This window comes from Theropithecus gelada, chromosome 6 (genome assembly GCF_003255815.1).
Source record: "Theropithecus gelada isolate Dixy chromosome 6, Tgel_1.0, whole genome shotgun sequence".
NCBI lineage: Eukaryota > Metazoa > Chordata > Mammalia > Primates > Cercopithecidae > Theropithecus > Theropithecus gelada.
Genome location: NC_037673.1, coordinates 74,813,255 through 74,830,873, shown reverse-complemented (window position 1 = coordinate 74,830,873; position 17,619 = coordinate 74,813,255). Strand labels below are relative to the sequence as shown.

At 42.9% G+C, this 17,619-nt stretch overlaps 1 pseudogene across 1 annotated transcript; it reads right to left on the bottom strand.

The window, feature by feature from the left end:
- Positions 1-11,665: 11,665 nt before the first annotated feature.
- Positions 11,666-13,465, bottom strand: LOC112626870 (annotated as a pseudogene). The gene has a single exon (XR_003119972.1). The product of XR_003119972.1 is annotated as a methionine adenosyltransferase 2 subunit beta pseudogene (transcript).
- Between the last annotated feature and the right edge of the window lie 4,154 nt (positions 13,466-17,619).

Below are 17,619 nucleotides of genomic sequence, written 5' to 3'. Positions count from 1 at the left end.
ACTAGTCTCAAACTCCTGGCCTTAAATGATCCTCCCACCTTGGCCTCCCAAAGTACTGGGGTTACAGGCATGAGCCACTGCATCCAACCAGCTTTTCTTGATGTGTCTGAATTGTTTCATATAACCAGGAAACTTTACATGCTTTTACTTTTTCTAAGAGCCATGTGTTCCCCTGCTAAATGGTGGTGTGCACCTGTAATCTCAGCTACTTGGGAGGCTGAGGCAGGAGAATTGTTTGAACCTGGGAGGCGAAGGTTGCAGTGAGCCCAGATCACGCCACTGCACCCCAGTCTGGGCAACAGAGCAAGAATCCATCCCAGGAAATTTTTGTGGGCATAGAAACTCAGAATAATGCTGACCCAACACTTTGAGATGACAGCAAAAAACTACACAACAGACAAAATTGAACTTCATAATGGAGTGCAGGGAGACTTAGCCTGAGAACCGGTCCCTTCCAACCTCCCTTTTGTGCAAAGGTGTTTAAAAGAGTTTTGACAATGACTCCTACTTGCCATTCACTTTTTCCATTGTGGGATGGGGCCAGCAACCTGGGACATGTCTATCCCAGCACCAAGGGACACCAAAACCCATCTACAGGGTGATTGACTAGTGACACTTTTGGAGAAAAATCTTGATCAAAAGAGGGAATGTTTTGCTTGTGGGAACTAACAATAAAGTATAATAAAGATACAAAACAAACAAACAAACAAAAGAGGGAATGTGAAAATTAGCAGAATCAAAATGGAGTCACTTGTGTTAAAAAGGAAAAAAATAAAGCCTAAAAATAGAGTGAGGGTAGGCTGTGAAGAGAGGGTTCTCACTTATACGTCTGATAACAAAAGCTATCACAAAAGACCACAAAAAACACAGCCTTGCACAAAGGCCATTTTAGCCTTACACGAAAAATACTTCTGTGCAGACATCCACCCAGCAACTGCCTGTCCAACCTCCAAATGGCCTCATCCTTGTTACTGATCTTTGTAGCCAAGGATAATAATTTCAAAATCATTATGTAATCCTCCTCATTTCTCCTTTAAAAGCTTTTGTCTTCATTTTTACCTTGCTGGGTACACACACACAGTTTACTGTGGCATGCATATTCCCATTGCAATGCCCTATTCCCAAATAAATACATGTTTTTTTTTCTTTTTGAGAGCCTCCCTCTGTTCTTTAGAATGACAAACTCAACAAAAATAAATAATAAAACATGTTCTTCTGTGCTGTGTTATGTTCATAACTTTGGACTTTCATTCATCCTATGTCTTAGACTGTCATCTTTTTTTTAGGTGCTGGGATCTATTTTTGTCATCATCAGCCAGGAAGATACAAGGCCTCTTCCAAGATGAAGATGAAACTATTGACAGATATTTTGTCAAGACCAAATTTTCCCTAAGAGCCCTGTCATAGATTGCTCCCTGGGCAGGATGCAGCCTCCTTCAGAGAGTGAAGAACACACCAAAAGATCCTCTACTAAATTAATCATGAAGCTGCATGAGCCAGGCTGGAATACAGTTACCAATCTGCTTTAATTCTCCCACTTAAATGGCCCGAAGCCACCTGAACTGAAAGTTGGATGAAGCTCTGCTTTGAGTTCCATCGTGGAGCATCGTGTGGCCTAGGTCCTTAGCCAATGCCTGCTAAATATTAGCTTGAGTCGCAATAAAGAGAAAAGGTCCAAACTCTCCCCTTGGCTAATGATTTATTCATCAAAACAACATGCCTCAAACCTGTAATTCTAGTTTTGTTTTCTGAAAAGATGTCATTCTATTTGAAAGAGAAATAGCTGTAGGGAAGGAGAATAAGAACTTTCATGGAACACCCAGTATGTGTTGCGCACTTGGCATGTAAACTCACTTAGCCCTCACTCCAGCCCTGGGGAGGTGAGCAGTGGCTCTGCTTCATAGACAAGCACCCTGACACTCCAGGAAATCGGTCATCACCCAACACCCTTTAACTAGTGAAGGACGGAATCTGATTTGAACTCAGGTGTGCTTTTTTTCTCCAGGAAGCATACTTTCCTTTGCCAGCCTCAGCGATGAGAGTAACAGAGACAGAAAGATAAGAGAAAAGGAGTTGACTGCTCACTTACGAGGCTGTTGCTGGACTTTTTAGGTCAGTCACTGGAAGATTCTAGTGTGTCTTCTGAATTGCTGACTATAATTCATTCTCTTCCCTCTTTTGCCTGGTTTGTTATTTGATCCCAAGACTGTGCTATAAGTTTTGGGTTGATAAAAGAGAGCTAAGAGTCCATGAAGCGCTCACACCTCCCATCGAATACCTGATTCCTACGACACCTGCTTCAAACATAATGGAGAAAATATTTGCAAGGAAGTTTCATGCAATGATCAAACTGCATTCCAAATATAATTTTCCTCTTGTGCCAGAGGAGATTAATTCACATGGACTCAAAAGAGCCTTGGGGACAGGTTTTTGGAAAACCAGACCCCGGCATTCCGGATGCTAAAATGCTGTCAGTAATACTAAGAGTGCTTAGGTCTCCTGTCTCCTCAGCCCTCTGGAAAGAGCTCCAGGGTTATTCGAGTTGGGATCAAATAATGGGGGGGTCATTATGATAAAAAGTGGGTGACACACCCCCATTCCTCACCTAGAGCACTTTCTTAGCCTTCCCATACACCTTCAGTAAAAAGCTCCCTTCAACTTAGATTTCAATGTGAAGATTTTGGTTCCACCTTGACTGAATACTGGAATAGTTTTTATTGCAGACTGGGAGTTGACAGTTTACCTTCAGAGTAAGAATATGTATGGGTTCCTTAAAAACATGCAGTAAAGCTAGGCAGCATGGCTCATGCCTGTAATCCCAGGGCTTTGAGAGGCCAAGGTGGGCGGATCACTTGAGGTCAGGAGCTTGAGACCAGCATGGCCAACATGGTGAAACCTGGTTTCTACTAAAAATAAAAAAATTAGCCGGGCGCTGTGGCTCACGCCTGAAATCCCAGCACTTTGGGAGGCCGAGGCGGGTGGATCACCTGAGGTCAGGAGTTCGAGACCAGCGTGGCCGATATGGTGAAACCCCGTCTCTAATAAAAATACAAAAATTAGCCGGGCGTGGTGGCGCGCGCCTATAATCCCAGCTACTCGGGGGGCTGAGGCAGGACAATCGCTTGAACCCTGGAGACGGAGGTTGCAGTGAGCTTAGATCGCGCCACTGCACTTCAGCCTGGCGACAGAGCGAGACTTCATCTCAAAAAAAAAAAAAAAATTAGCTTGCCACGGTGGCGGGTGCCAGTAACCCCAGCTACTCAGGGGGCTGAGGCAGGAGAATCACTTGAACCTGGGAGGCAGAGGTTGCAGTGAGCTGAGATGGCAGCATTGCACTCCAGTCTGGGCGACAGAGCAAGACCCCGTCTCAAAAAAAAAAAAAAAGCAACATGGAGTAGCATGAAAAACACAAAAATGCCTTTGGGATTCAGCATAATCTTCAGGCTATAAAAGCAACAGCAATGATGATGGGGGCTTTTTCACCACAGAGCCTGGGATGCCTTTGAGAAAACCGACCAATTTGAAAACGTGATAAAGATAACATCTCTCAGTAAGTTGTTATTTCTTCGTCTTTATTATTTGGGTCAAATAATTTTGGCATTTCATTTCAATTCCTTTCACTTTGTGAAGAAAAACAGTCATTCCAAGAAACCAATTCTAAGTCATTCCATTCTAACCGATATATTCTTTTCATATCATGAATTCTCTTGTCAAATGTTGTGTTTCCTAAAGGAATGAAGTAATTTTATTTGCTGTTGAGGTTATGGTCAAATACTTCCAAGTGATATGTTTCTTCCTCAAAATATGCATTGTTTAATCTACCTGATTGTAACACTTAAAATATCATGCATCAATCAGCATCCCATCTAAAATAAGATTTGCTATTTTATTGTTAAAAGTGATCTTATCAATATCTCTCCAGGAATCACGCATGCTATTAACAACAGACAGCAAACATGAATTGATTTTTTTTTTTTTTTTTTTTTTTTTGAGACGGAGTTTCACTCTTGTTGCTCAGGCTAGAGTGCAATGGTGTCATCTTAGCTCACTGCAACCTCCACCTCTTGGGTTCAAGCGATTCTCCTGCCTCAGCCTCCTGAGTAGCTGGGATTACAGGCACGCGACACCACACCCGACTAATTTTGTATTTTTAGTAAAGATGGGGTTTCTCCATGTTGGTCAGGCTGGTCTCAAACTCCCGACCCCAGGTGATCCACCTGCCTTGGCCTCCCAGAGTGCTGGGATTACAAGCGTGAGCCACCGCGCCTAGCCAAATTGATTTTTATAATTAGAATTTTATGAGGCTTATGTTTCAGATTAGGAAAGAGATGTGGTCAATTAAAGATTTCATTCCATTTTTATTGCAAACGAGGATGAAAAAGGAACAACTATTTCCACTGGATTCTACTTGAAGGAATTCAAAGTTCACTACTGGCCGTTTCACATTTGGCAAAGGTGTGAGGGTGTTTCCGCAGAGGTGCTGACCTCCTCGAACTGCAAAGGCCTAGCTGTCTGAGTGAGCAGTGCTGGCCTGGGGCAGAGTGATGATGGTCTGTCCACTTGTCTGTGAAGTCTCAGGGCTGGGATTCTGTCAGAAACTCATGCTGAAAACTACTTTTCCTCATCAGATTCGAAGTTGAGAAGATGTGTCATCCAATATAAATGATGAGTAAGGCCACTCCCAGCTGTGACAGTGCGCACTCTAATAGTGTGAGCCAGCTCCCAGAGCCATGGGGCTCTTCTTGACATTTCCTTCCATCAAGAACTCCGCACATAGGCCGGGCGCGGTGGCTCAAGCCTGTAATCCCAGCACTTTGGGAGGCCGAGATGGGCGGATCACGAGGTCAGGAGATCGAGACCATCCTGGCGAACACAGTGAAACCCCGTCTCTACTAAGAAATACAAAAACTAGCCGGGCGCGGTGGCGGGCGCCTGTAGTCCCAGCTACTCGGGAGGCTGAGGCCGGAGAATGGCGTGAACCCGGGAGGCGGAGCTTGCAGTGAGCTGAGATCCGGCCACTGCACTCCAGCCTGGGCGACAGAGCGAGACTCCGTCTCAAAAAAAAAAAAAAAAAAAGAACTCCGCACACATGTATTTGCCACGTGGTGTTCTTCACACATGTTCTTCACCTGCCACAATCTTCCATACAGCCTGTAACTCTTTGTTGTTATTGTTTTTCGGGTTAGTTTTATTTTTTAATCAAGCATGATTATTGTTTTTGTTTTTGAGACAGGGTTTCACTCTGTTGCCCAGGCTGCAGTGAAGTGGCATGATCTTGGCTCCCAAGGAACAGGTGATCCTCCTGCTGCAGCCTCCTAAGTGCTGGGATTATAGGTATGCACCACCACACCCAGCTAATTTTGTATTTTTGGTAAAGACGGGGTTTCACCATGTTGACCAGGCTAGTCTTGAACTCCTGACCTCAAATGATCCACCCACCTTGGCCTCCCAAAGTGCTGGGATTACAGGTATGAGCCACCACGCCGGCCTTTTTGGTTTTTTTTAGACAGGGTCTCATTCTCATCACTCAGGCTGGAGTGTGGTGATGTGACCACGGCTCACTGCAGCCCCGACTGCCTGGAATCAGGTGATCCTCCCATCTCAGCCTTCCAAGTAGCTGGGACTAAAGGCGTGTGCCACCATGCCCAGCTCATTTTTGTGTTTTTTGTAGAGACACGGTTTCACCATGTTGGCCAGGCTGATCTCGAACTTCTGGGCTCAAGCGACCTTAGCCTCCCAAAGTACTGGGATTACAGGCATGAACCACTGTGCCAGGCTTGTATGTAACTTCATTTTTGGCAGGTACCTTCATCTTACCAGGCCCTAATTTCCTCCTCTGCAAATGAGAGAAATGATGTATAACTTGTTAAAAGCTCTTCTTCCATCCCTGTTATATGGAAAACATTCAGAGAAAGAGAATGTTAAAAATCAATGCTTCCAAAGAAACTCCAACCTTTTCTTCATTGAGGGCAAAGGTATGCCTGGCAATCATTTATTGTTTGCCTCAGGATTTTGTGAACTTTCTTTAAACATACACCTACCATATGATCCAGCCATTCTCCTCCTATTTACTGAAGAAAAATAAAAATACACATCCACACGAAGACTTGCACATGAATCTTTATTCGTAATAGGCCTTGGAAACAACCCAAATGCCCTCCAAGGGGTAAACGGATAAATAAAACATAGTACATCCATACAATGGGGTACTATTTAGCAATGAAAAGAAACACATGTTGGTACAAGCAACATGAACAGATCTCATTATGCTGAGTGGAAGAAGCCAGACACAAAAGGACATACTGTTTGATTCTATTTATGTAAAATTCTAAAGACTCAAACTGATCTATGTAGTGACAAAAAGCAGGTTGGTGGTTGCCTGTAGGAGGGGATAGAAGACAGGACTGCAGAAAAGCACAGGAATCTTTTGGTGGCAATGGCAGTGTTGTAATCTTGGTGGCAATGGTAGTTTCATGGTGTATACAATGGTCCAGACTCATCCAGTTGTGTACTTTAAGTCAATACAACTTGTATGTAACTTATGTCTCAATAAAGTTACTAGGGGGATCTTTTTTGTAAGCTGCTGACTGTTGAATCTGGGGCTAGGAGAAAGGTGTCATGGGCAGCTGAGAAGTTGTGTGGAACCACATCATCCAAAAAGCATTGATGAACCCCCGCTTGATGAGTCAGTGGTTTTTGTTGTTGTTGTTGTTGTTGTTGTTGTTTTGTTTTGTTTTGTTTGAGACGGAGTCTCGCTCTGTCCCCCAGGCTGGAGTGCAGTGGCATGATCTGGGCCCACTGCAAGCTCTGCCTCGCGGGTTCAGGCCATTCTCCTGCCTCAGCCTCCTGAGTAGCTGGGACTATAGGAGCCCGCCACCAAGCCCGGCTAATTTTTTTTTTTTTTTTTTTTGTATTTTTAGTAGAGATGGGGTTTCACCGTGTTAGCCAGGATGGTCGCGATCTCCTGACCTTGTGATCCGCCCACCTTGGCCTCCCACAGTGCTGGAATTACAGGCGTGAGCCACCGCGCCTGGCCCGAGCCAGTGTTTAAGAGTGATGTGAAACATTGTGGAAAGCCCTTTGGTTTCTGGGAAGCCTATGTGGATTTGTAGGAAAGGAGTTTATCTTATGATTTGGGGTAAAGCCCCTGAGCAAAGAACTAGCTGGGGACTGAACAGGGTCTTGGGCTTGTGGAGCCCTTCTCTTTCTCCAGTCCCCTGTGCAGCCCTGAGTGCCAGCTGCCGGCGGCAGGCAGCCTCTGGGTTTAGCATGTCAGGCCCCTAGAGACCTATTTCTTCCTGCACCCTGCCCTGCAGTGGTGTGACTTCCGAGGGGTAGATTCCATTCTACTTCTTCAATGTCCTATTCAGAAACTAGAAGGCTGGAGAGCATGTTCTTGTTTTATTGCCCATTGGAGTAACCTAGTTCAGTCGGATTGGCTCAAAGAATCATAGGTTGTGGTTTTTGGAAGAAAACTCAGGGTCTACTATGCGACCTCCTCACATCCTGAAGGGGGAAACTGAGGCCCCGAGAAGTGAAGTGACTGGCCTCAGCTCACACAGGACGAAAAGCCCTCCAGGAGTTGCCCCTTCACCATGCTCTCTCCACGACAGGCTGAAAAAGTGCAATTCAAAATCTTTCACTGTCTAAGCCCAGATCCTAAGCTGCATAGCTTGCTGCATTTGTGTAAAACAGAAGCTGGAAAATGGCAGGCTTCTAGCTGAGAGAAAGACACCAAAGTCTCAGATGTGCTGCGAGGACGCGTGAGGGTCAAGCTTAGCATGTGAGTGAATGAGAGGCATTTATGATTATTGCGGAACTTGGCAGCAATTATAAAAGCCTGCTCCACAGTGGAAGTGACCCGGTTAAATTTCCATTCTTATTTGCATTTGCAAAAATAGAATAAAATTATTTCTTGGGTGGAAACATTTTCTGTGACTGAGCAGTGCTTCTAACTCATTGCTGCTCCTTTTACTTTTCATAGATTTTTTTTTCCCATGATGGCTGTTGAAATAGGAGATACTTTATACAGAGAGAACATTCATCACAGCACATTCTGGATCGACACTGAATCAGATTCTTCCAGCGCCAGGGAGTAACCTAGGCCTTTCTGGAAACTGCACTAACACTCAGTCCAACAAGGCTTGAATTCTCAAAGTGCAGTTTAGCAGGCTGAGGTCTTAGTGGTGTTCCTAACCCTCTCCACTCACCTGGCTCTATAATACCTGAGCAGGAGTGCTGAGTTCCCAGGGCAGAGACACTCCCCTGGCAGGTCACGATGTTCTCTCCCGGTGAAAGCCACACAGTGAGCTGGTGCTGGTCCAGGGGAGGCAGAAATGACAGTTGTGTAAGTGAGCAGTGGGCTCCGCCCTGGGGTTGACCTACTGTGCTGGTAACATGTTTTGCTCTTCACACAGATTTCCCGGAAATCAGTTGCAGAGTTTGGCAGAAGACTTCAGGTTGTAAGAGAGTCAACCCCCATACAAAAGCGGCACCAGCTTTTCCTAATCCTCTGAGGGGACTCCTAGGTTCCTGAGGGACAGCACTTCCACAGGTGCTGCAGGGCTGAGGCCACAGCCTCTTCCCAGTGGATCCCTCTTTGCTTTCTGTGCCACATTGTCCTCTCCTGATGGCCCTGCCGTGTTGTGGCTGCAGCAGATACCTCTTGCGTTTCAGCCATGGGGAGTGCCTTGCATGGTTCTCACACAGGTGTCCAGCACTTCCCACCTTACTCAGCATGGTGAGGGCAGAGGCCTGGCCTTTGCAGCTTGTCTCTATCACCTAGCATTGTAGATGCATGTACCCTGCCATATTGTGGGGGCTGAATGAATCCTGTTGAATGATTAAATTACTTGTTGAGCAAATGGATAATAAAATTACTGATCTGGCTGGGTGCAGTGGCTCACGCCTGTAATCTCAGCACTTTGGGAGGCCAAGGCAGGCAGATCACGAGGTCAGGAGTTCGAGACCAGCCTGTCCTATATGGTGAAACCCCGTCTTTACTAAAAATACAAAAATTAGCCAGTGGTGGTGGCATATGCGCCTGTAATCCCAGCTACTCAGGAGGCTGAGGCAGGAGAATTACTTGACCCCAGGAGGCTGAGGTTGCAATGAGGTGAGATTGCATCACTGCACTCCAACCTGGGCAACAGAGCAAGACTCTTATCTCAAAAAATAAAATAAATAAAAATAAAATTGCTGACCTTGAATGTGAACTATTCAGGACACTGCACTAGTGATGCAAGAAACTACTGAATATACAGTGGGAAAAGAACTGAAACTTTTTCTAGAAAATCAGTGACCAGAATAGATCTATGGTTATTTTCATATGTACTGTGTAATTATGGAGAACTGAGGCAGATACTTGGGGGAAAAAAAGTCATATCCTTCCTCATCTCTTATAATCCCTTGAATTTAAATCTTCCCCATCGTTGAGGTCAAAGGTGTTTAGGCACCAGAATTCCTGAATTCGAAATTTTCTTTTCCATTTTCTTTTTATTCTTTCTTCTTTTAGAGACAGGGTCCTGCTTGGTCACCAAGGCAGGAGTGCAGTGGCATGATCATAGTTCACTGTAGCCTAGAATTCCTGGGTTCAAGTGATCCTCCCATCTCAGCCTCCTGAGTAGCTGGGATGATGGGTGCATACCATTTTTTGCGGAGGCGGGGCCTTGCTATGTTGCCCTGGCTGGTCTCCAACTCTTGGCCTCAAACGATCCTCCTGCATTGGCCTCCGATAATGCTGAGATTACAGGCATGGGCCACCACTCCAGCCCTCCATTTTCTTTATTATAAATGTGAGACAGGCATGGTGGCTCACCCCTATAATTCCAGCACTTTGGGAGACGGAGATGGGCAGATCCCTTGAGGTCAGGAGGTTGAGACCAGCCTAGCCCAGCATGGCAAAACCTTGCCTCCACTAAAAAATACACAAATTAAGCTGGGCACAGTGGCTCATGCCTGTAATCCCAGCAGTTTGGGAGGCTGAGGTGGGTGGATCACCTGAGGTCAGGAGTTCCAGACCAACCTGGCCGATATGGTGAAACCCTATCTCTACTAAAAATACAAAAACTAGCTGGACACGGTGGCACATGCCTGTAATCCCAGCTACTCGGGAGGCTGAGGCAGAAAAATCACTTGAACCAGGGAGGCAGAGGTTGCAGTTAGCTGAGATCACACCATTGCACTCCAGCCTGGATGACAAGAGTGAAATTCCATCGAAAAAAATATATACAAAATACAAAAATTAGCCAGGTGTGGTGGCATGCACCTGTAATCCCAGCTACTTGGAAGGCTGAGGCACAAGAATCGCTTGAACCTGGGAGGTGGAGGTTGCAGTGAGCTGAGATCGCAGCACTGCACTCCAGCCTGGGAGACAGTGAGACTCTGTCTCAAAACAAACAAACAAACATATATATATACACATATATATAAATATATACACACACATATATATATATGGTCTTTACCTCAGAAACAGGAATACAATTGCTATTTCAAGCTACTTTTACTATTTATTTTTTAAATCATCATAGAAGCATGTCCTAATGACTCTTACCTTTAAAAAAAAAACCCTCCTCGAGATCAGGCAGCAATATTTGCTGTTCTGCAATATTTGCTGTTCTGCAGCCTCCACTGGTGATACCCAAGCAAACAGGGTCTGGAGTGGACCTCCAGCAAACTCCAACAGGCCTGCAGCCGAGGGAACTGACTCTTAGAAGGAAAACTAACAAACAGAAAGGAATAGCATCAACATCAACTAAAAGGACATCCACACCAAAACCCCATCTGTAGGTCACCCGCATCAAAGATCAAAGGTAGATAAAACCCCAAAGATGGGGAGAAACTGAGCAAAAAAGCTGAAAGTTCTAAAAACCAGAGCGCCTCTTCTCCTCCAAAGGATTGCAGCTCCTTGCCAGCAACCAAACAAAGCTAGATGGAGAATGACTTCGACGAGTTGACAGAAGTAGGCTTCAGAAGGTCGGTAATAACAAACTTCTCCAAGCTAAAGGAGGATGTTCGAACCCATCGCAAGGAAGCTAAAAACCTTGAAAAGAGATGAGATGAATGGCTAACTAGAATAAATAGTGTAGAGACAACCTTAAATGACCTGTTGGAGCTGAAAACCATGGCACAAGAACTGCGTGACACATGCACAAGCTACAATAGCCGATTCAATCAAGTGGAAGAAAGGGTATCCGTGATTGAAGATCAAATTAATGAAATAAAGCAAGAGGAGAAGTTTAGAGAAAAAAGAGTAAAAAGAAACGAACAAAGCCTCCAAAAAATATGGGACTATGTGAAAAGACCAAATCTACGTCTGACTGGTGTACTTGAAAGTGACAGGGAGAATGGAACCAAGTTGTAAAACACTCTTCAGGATATTATCCAGGAGAACTTCCCCAACCTAACAAGGCAGGCCAACATTCAAATTCAGGAAATACAGAGAACACCACAAAGACACTCCTCGAGAAGAGCAACCCCAAGACACATAATTGTCAGATTCACCAAGGTTGAAATGAAGGAAAAAATGTGAAGGGCAGCCAGAGAGAAAGGTCAAGTTACCCACAAAGGGAAGCCCATCAGACTAACAGCGAATCTCTCAGCAGAAACTCTACAAGCCAGAAGAGAGTGGGGGCCAATATTCAACCTTCTTTTTTTTTTATATGCCAGCAGTACATATTTATTATTATTCATGAATGGTGAAAAGACTTACAAGGCCCATTATTATGAGTATAACCACACATACGAGATATCACTTAGCGGCGACATGGGATGAAAAGGACAGTTATATATTTATATTTAAAAAATACACATTTGCATTCAATGTTTACCTAGGAAAAAAATACATGTACACACGCTCTTTCAAGTGCTCCCCATAAACTGCTATAAAAGCAGGAAGCATCAAGCCGTAGAAGTTCCAATATACATAACATGTTGAAATATCTTAAGCATAAAAACTGTACATAACTTGCAAAAATAAAGTTCCTTTCTTCAAACATTTTGATCAGAGCTCAAGCAAAGCAAATAATGAACACCAATGATTTCTATACCATTTCACACAACTTAAAATAATGAACATGAAAAGGTCAACAGCTTCAAAAATCCTGAAAATATGGAGGTTATGAGAATGAACAATGCATTTCATCTGAAAAGTCTACAGCAGATCTGCTTCATCCTGGCTTTCAAATATTTAAGGATCTAATTTACTATACTCAAACTCCAAGTTTAGCCAGGACAAACAAAATGATAAAAAGAAAAATTACTGCAAACAGGGCAACATTGCCCTTTAGTTTCTTTAGACAATTTCACTAGTGCAAGAGCATCATTTACCTGAAAGATCCTAAGAGTCACAATTAAAGTACTCATACAAAACTATTTCCTTTGTTCTTTAAAAAGCGCCACATGCTATACTTTTCATTAAAAAAAAAAAAAAAAAAAACTGAACACAAATAAACTAATGAAAGACCATTTGTCTCCATCTCTTGTCAATGAGGAAAGGCCAAAGTGATTCTTTAATTGCAATTCGAAGTGGTATTCGTTGGCCAGTGCCCAAGGTCTCCAATTTGGAGCAGTCAAGCTGAGCATTTCTTGGACGCTGTGCTCCTAGGACAGGGCTGTCAGTAATAGGTCTTAAGTGACTGCTGGGGAGGTTGAAGGCATCTGCAATTGCACACGCCATTTCATACTTAGTCGTCTGTTCATTGCCAGACCAGTGAAAGGTTCCCTTAATTGATGGATGCAGCATTCTCTTCTCTGCTAGCTGCCGGCACACAGTGGCCACCTCTTTGACATGTGTGAGGAACCTCTGCTGCTGGTGATCCATGTTTGCTGACTTGTTGCTGAACTGCACTTTATCAAACATAACAGTCACAGCACATTCTTCGAGCTTTTCAACTTCCCCATACAGAATAGGAATCCTCAAAACAGCAGCTCCTAAAGTGTTCTCCAGGACAGCCTTTTCTCCATCTAATTTTGTTTTGCCATACAAATTTAGGGGAGCTGGTATGTCTTCCTCTCTGTAAGGTAGATTTTTTCCATCAAATACATAATCTGAGCTAATGTAGATGAGAAATGCCCCAACAGCAGCTGCTTCCTTTGCTAAATTCCCAGAAGCATCCACATTAAGTTGAGAGGCAGCATCTGGCTGATTTTCTACAACATCTGGTCTTCTCTCTGCTGCACAATGCACTATAACATGGGGCTGAAAATCATGAATGATGTGATGAACTGCATTAGAATCCACAGATTAACCTGGTCAAATTTTGGTCTTGCTCTTCTAAAACCACAGCCAACAGCATGCCAATTATTCTGCTGAAATTCTTTGTGTACAGCTCTGCCAAGAAGCCCAGTGGCACCAGTAACCAGAACCCTCCTATTAGGGATGTTAACTTCCTCCTCCACCAGCCGGCAGCTCCTGGGAACAAAGTGTATAGAGAGCTCTTTCTCCCGCCCCACCATGCCCGCTGTCTTCACGCCACAGCCTCACCGGCCACCACCTCCTCCAACCCAGGATTGACGCGGGCCTCCTCAACATTCTTAAAGGAAAGAATTTTCAACCCAGAATTTCATATCCAGCCAAACTAAGCTTCATAAGTGAAGGAGAAATAAAATCCTTTACAGACAAGGAAATGTTGAGAGATTTTGTCACCACCAGGCCTGCCTTTCAAGAGCTCTTGAAGGAAGCACTAAACCTGGGAAGGAACAACCAGTACCAGCCACTGCAAAAACATGCCAAATTGTAAAGACCATTGATTCAAGGAAGAAACTGCATCAACTAATGAGCAAAATGACCAGCTAACATCATAATGACAGGATCAAATTCACACATAACAATATTAACCTTAAATGTAAATGGGCTAAATGCATCAAGTAAAAGCCACAGACTGGCAAGTTGGATAAAGAGTCAAGACCCATCAGTGTGCTGTATTCAGGAGACCCATCTCATATGCAGATACATACAGGCTCAAAATAAAGGGATGGAGGAAGATCTACCAAGCAAATGGAAAACAAAAAAAAAGCAGGGGTTGCAATCCTAGTCTCTGATAAAACAGACTTTAAACCAACAAAAATCAGAAGAGACAAAGAAGGCCATTACTTAATGGTAAAGGGATCAATTCAACAAGAAGAGCTAACTATCCTAAATATATGTACACCCAATATAGGAGCACCCAGATTCATAAGGCAAGTCCTTAGAGACCTACAAAGAGACTTAGACTCCCACACAATAATAATGGGAGACTTTAACACTCCACTGTCAAAATTAGATAATGAGACAGAAGGTTAACAAGGATATCCAGGACTTGAACTCAGCTCTGCACCAAGCACACCTAATAGGCATCTATTAGAAACTCTCCACCCCAAATCAACAGAATATACATTATTCTGAGCACCACATCACACTTATTCCAAAATTGACCACACAGTTCGAAGTAAAGCACTCCTCAGCAAATGTAAAAGACCAGAAATCAGAACAAACTGCCTCTCAGACCACAGTGCAATCAAATTAGAACTCAGGATTAAGAAACTCACTCAAAACCACACAACTACATGGAAATTGTACAGCCTGCTCCTGAATGACTCCTGGATAAATAATGAAATGAAGGTAGAAATAAAGATGTTCTTTGAAACCAATGAGAACAAAGACACAATGTACCAGAATCTCTGGTACACATTTAAAGCAGTATGTAGCGGGAAATATATAGCACTAAATGCCCACAAGAGGAAGCAGGAAAGATCCAAAATCGACACCCTAACATCACAATTAAAAGAACAGGAGAAGCAAGAGCAAACAAATTCAAAAGCTAGCAGAAGGCAAGAAATAACTAAGATCAGAGGAGAACTGAAGGAGATAGAGACACAAAAAACCCTTGAAAAAATCAATGAATCCAGGAGCTGGTTTTTTGAAAAGATCAACAAAATTGATAGACCACTAGCAAGATTAATAAAGAAGAAAAGAGAGAAGAATGAACTAGATGCAATAAAAACTGATCAAAAGGATATCACCACCGATCCCACAGAAATACAAACTACCATCAGAGAATACTATAAACACCTCTACACAAATAAACTAGAAAATCTAGAAGAAATAGATAAATTCCTGGACACGTACACCCTTGCAAGACTAAGCCACAAAGAAGTTGAACCTCTGAATACACCAATAACAGGCTCTGAAATTGAGGCAATAATTAATAGCCTAGCAACCAAAAAAAGTCCAGGACCAGATGGATTCACAGCCAAATTCTACCAGAGGTACAAAGAGGAGCTGGTACTATTCCTTCTGAAACTATTCCAATCCATAGGAAAAGAGGGACTCCTCCCTGCCTCATTTTATGAGGCCAGCATCATCCGGATATCAAAGTCTGGCAGAGACAAAAAAAAGAGAATTTTAGACCAATATCCCTGATGAACATCGATGCAAAAATCCTCAATAAAATACTGGGCAACTGAATCCAGCATCACATCAAAAAGCTTATCCACCACAATCAAGTCAACTTCCTCCCTGGGATGCAAGTCTGGTTCAATATATGCAAATCAATAAACGTAATCCATCACATTAACAGAACCAACGAAAAAACATATGATTATCTCAACAGATGCAGAAAAGACCTTCAATAAAATTCAACATCCCTTCATGCTAAAAACTCAATAAACTAGGTATTGATGGAATGCATCTCAAAATAATAACTATTTATGACAAACCCACAGCCAATTTCATACTGAATGGGCAAAAACTGGAAGCATTCCCTTTGAAAGCTGGCACAAGACAGGGATGCCCTCTCTCACCACTCCTATTCAACAAAGTGTTGGAAGTTCTGGCCAGGACAATCAGGCAAGAGAAGGAAATAAAGGGTATTCAGGAAAAGGGGAAGTCAAATTGTCCCTGTTTTGCAGATGACATGACTGTATATTTAGAAAACCCCATCATCTCAGCCCCAAATTTCCTTAAGCTGATAAGCAACTTCAGCAAAGTCTCAGGATACAAAATCAATGTGCAAAAATCACAAGCATTCCTGTATACCAGTAACAGACAGAGAGCCAAATCATGAGTGAACTTCCATTCACAACTGCTACAAAGAGAATAAAATACCTAGGAATCCAACTTACAAGGGATGTGAAGGACCTCTTCAAGGAGAACTACAAACCACTGCTCAACAAAATAAAAGAGGACACAAACAAATGAAAGAACATTCCATGCTCATGGATAGGAAGAATCAATATCGTGAAAATGGCCATACTGCCCAAGGTAGTTTATAGATTCAGTGCCATCCCCATCAAGCTACCAATGACTTTCTTCACAGAATTGGAAAAAACTACTTCAAAGTTCATATGGAACCAAAAAAGAGCCCTCATTGCCAAGACAATCGTAAGCCAAAAGAACAAAGCTGGAGACATCACGCTACCCGACTTCAAACTATACTACAAGGCCACAGTAACCAAAACAGCATGGTACTGGTACCAAACAGATATATAGACCAATGGAGCAGAACAGAGGCCTCAGAAATAACACCACACATCTACAACCATCTGATCTTTGAAAAACCTGACAGAAAGAAGAAATGGGGAAAGGATTCCCTATTTCATAAATGGTGCTGAGAAAACTGGCTAGGCATATGTGGAAAGCTGAAACTGGATCCTTTCCTTACACTTTATACAAAATTTAATTCAAGATAGATTAAATACTTAAATGTTAGACCTAAAACCATAAAAACTCTAGAAGAAAACACAGGCAATACCATTCAGGACATAGGCATGGGCAAGGACTTCATGACTGAAACACCAAAAGCAATGGCAACAAAAGCCGAAATAGACAAATGGGATCTAATTAAACCAAAGAGTTTCTGCACAGAAAAAAAAAAACTACCATCAGAGTGAACAGGCAATCTACAGAATGGGAGAAAATTTTTGCAGTCTACCCATCTGACAAAGGGCTAATATCCAGAATCTACAAAGAACTTAAACAAATTTACAAGAAAAAATCAACCCCATCAAAAAGTGGGCAAAGGATATGAACAGACACTTCTCAAAAGAAGACATTTATGCAGCCAACAAACGCATTAAAAAATACTCATCATCACTAGTCATCAGAGAAATGCAAATCAAAAGCACAGTGAGATACCATCTCACACCAGTTAGAATGGCGATCATTAAAAAGTCAGGAAACAACAGATGCTGGAGAGGATGTGGAGAAATAGGAATGCTTTCACACTGTTGGTGGGAGTGTAAATTAGTTCAACCATTGTGGAAGACAGTGTGGCAATTCCTCAAGGATCTAGAACTAGAAATACCATTTGACCCAGCCATCCTGTTACTGGGTATATACCCGAAGGATTATAAATCATGCTACTATAAAGACACATGCACATATGTTTATTGTGTCACTATTTACAATAGCAAAAACTTGGAACTAACCCAAATGTCTGTCAATGATAGACTGGATTAAGAAAATGTGATACATATACACCATGGAATAGTATGCAGCCATAAAAAAGGATGAGTTCATGTCCTTTGCAGGGACACGGATGAAACTGGAAACTATCATTCTGAGCAAACTATCACAAGGACAGAAAACCAAACACCACATGTTCTCACTCATAGGTGGGAATTGAACAATGAGAACAC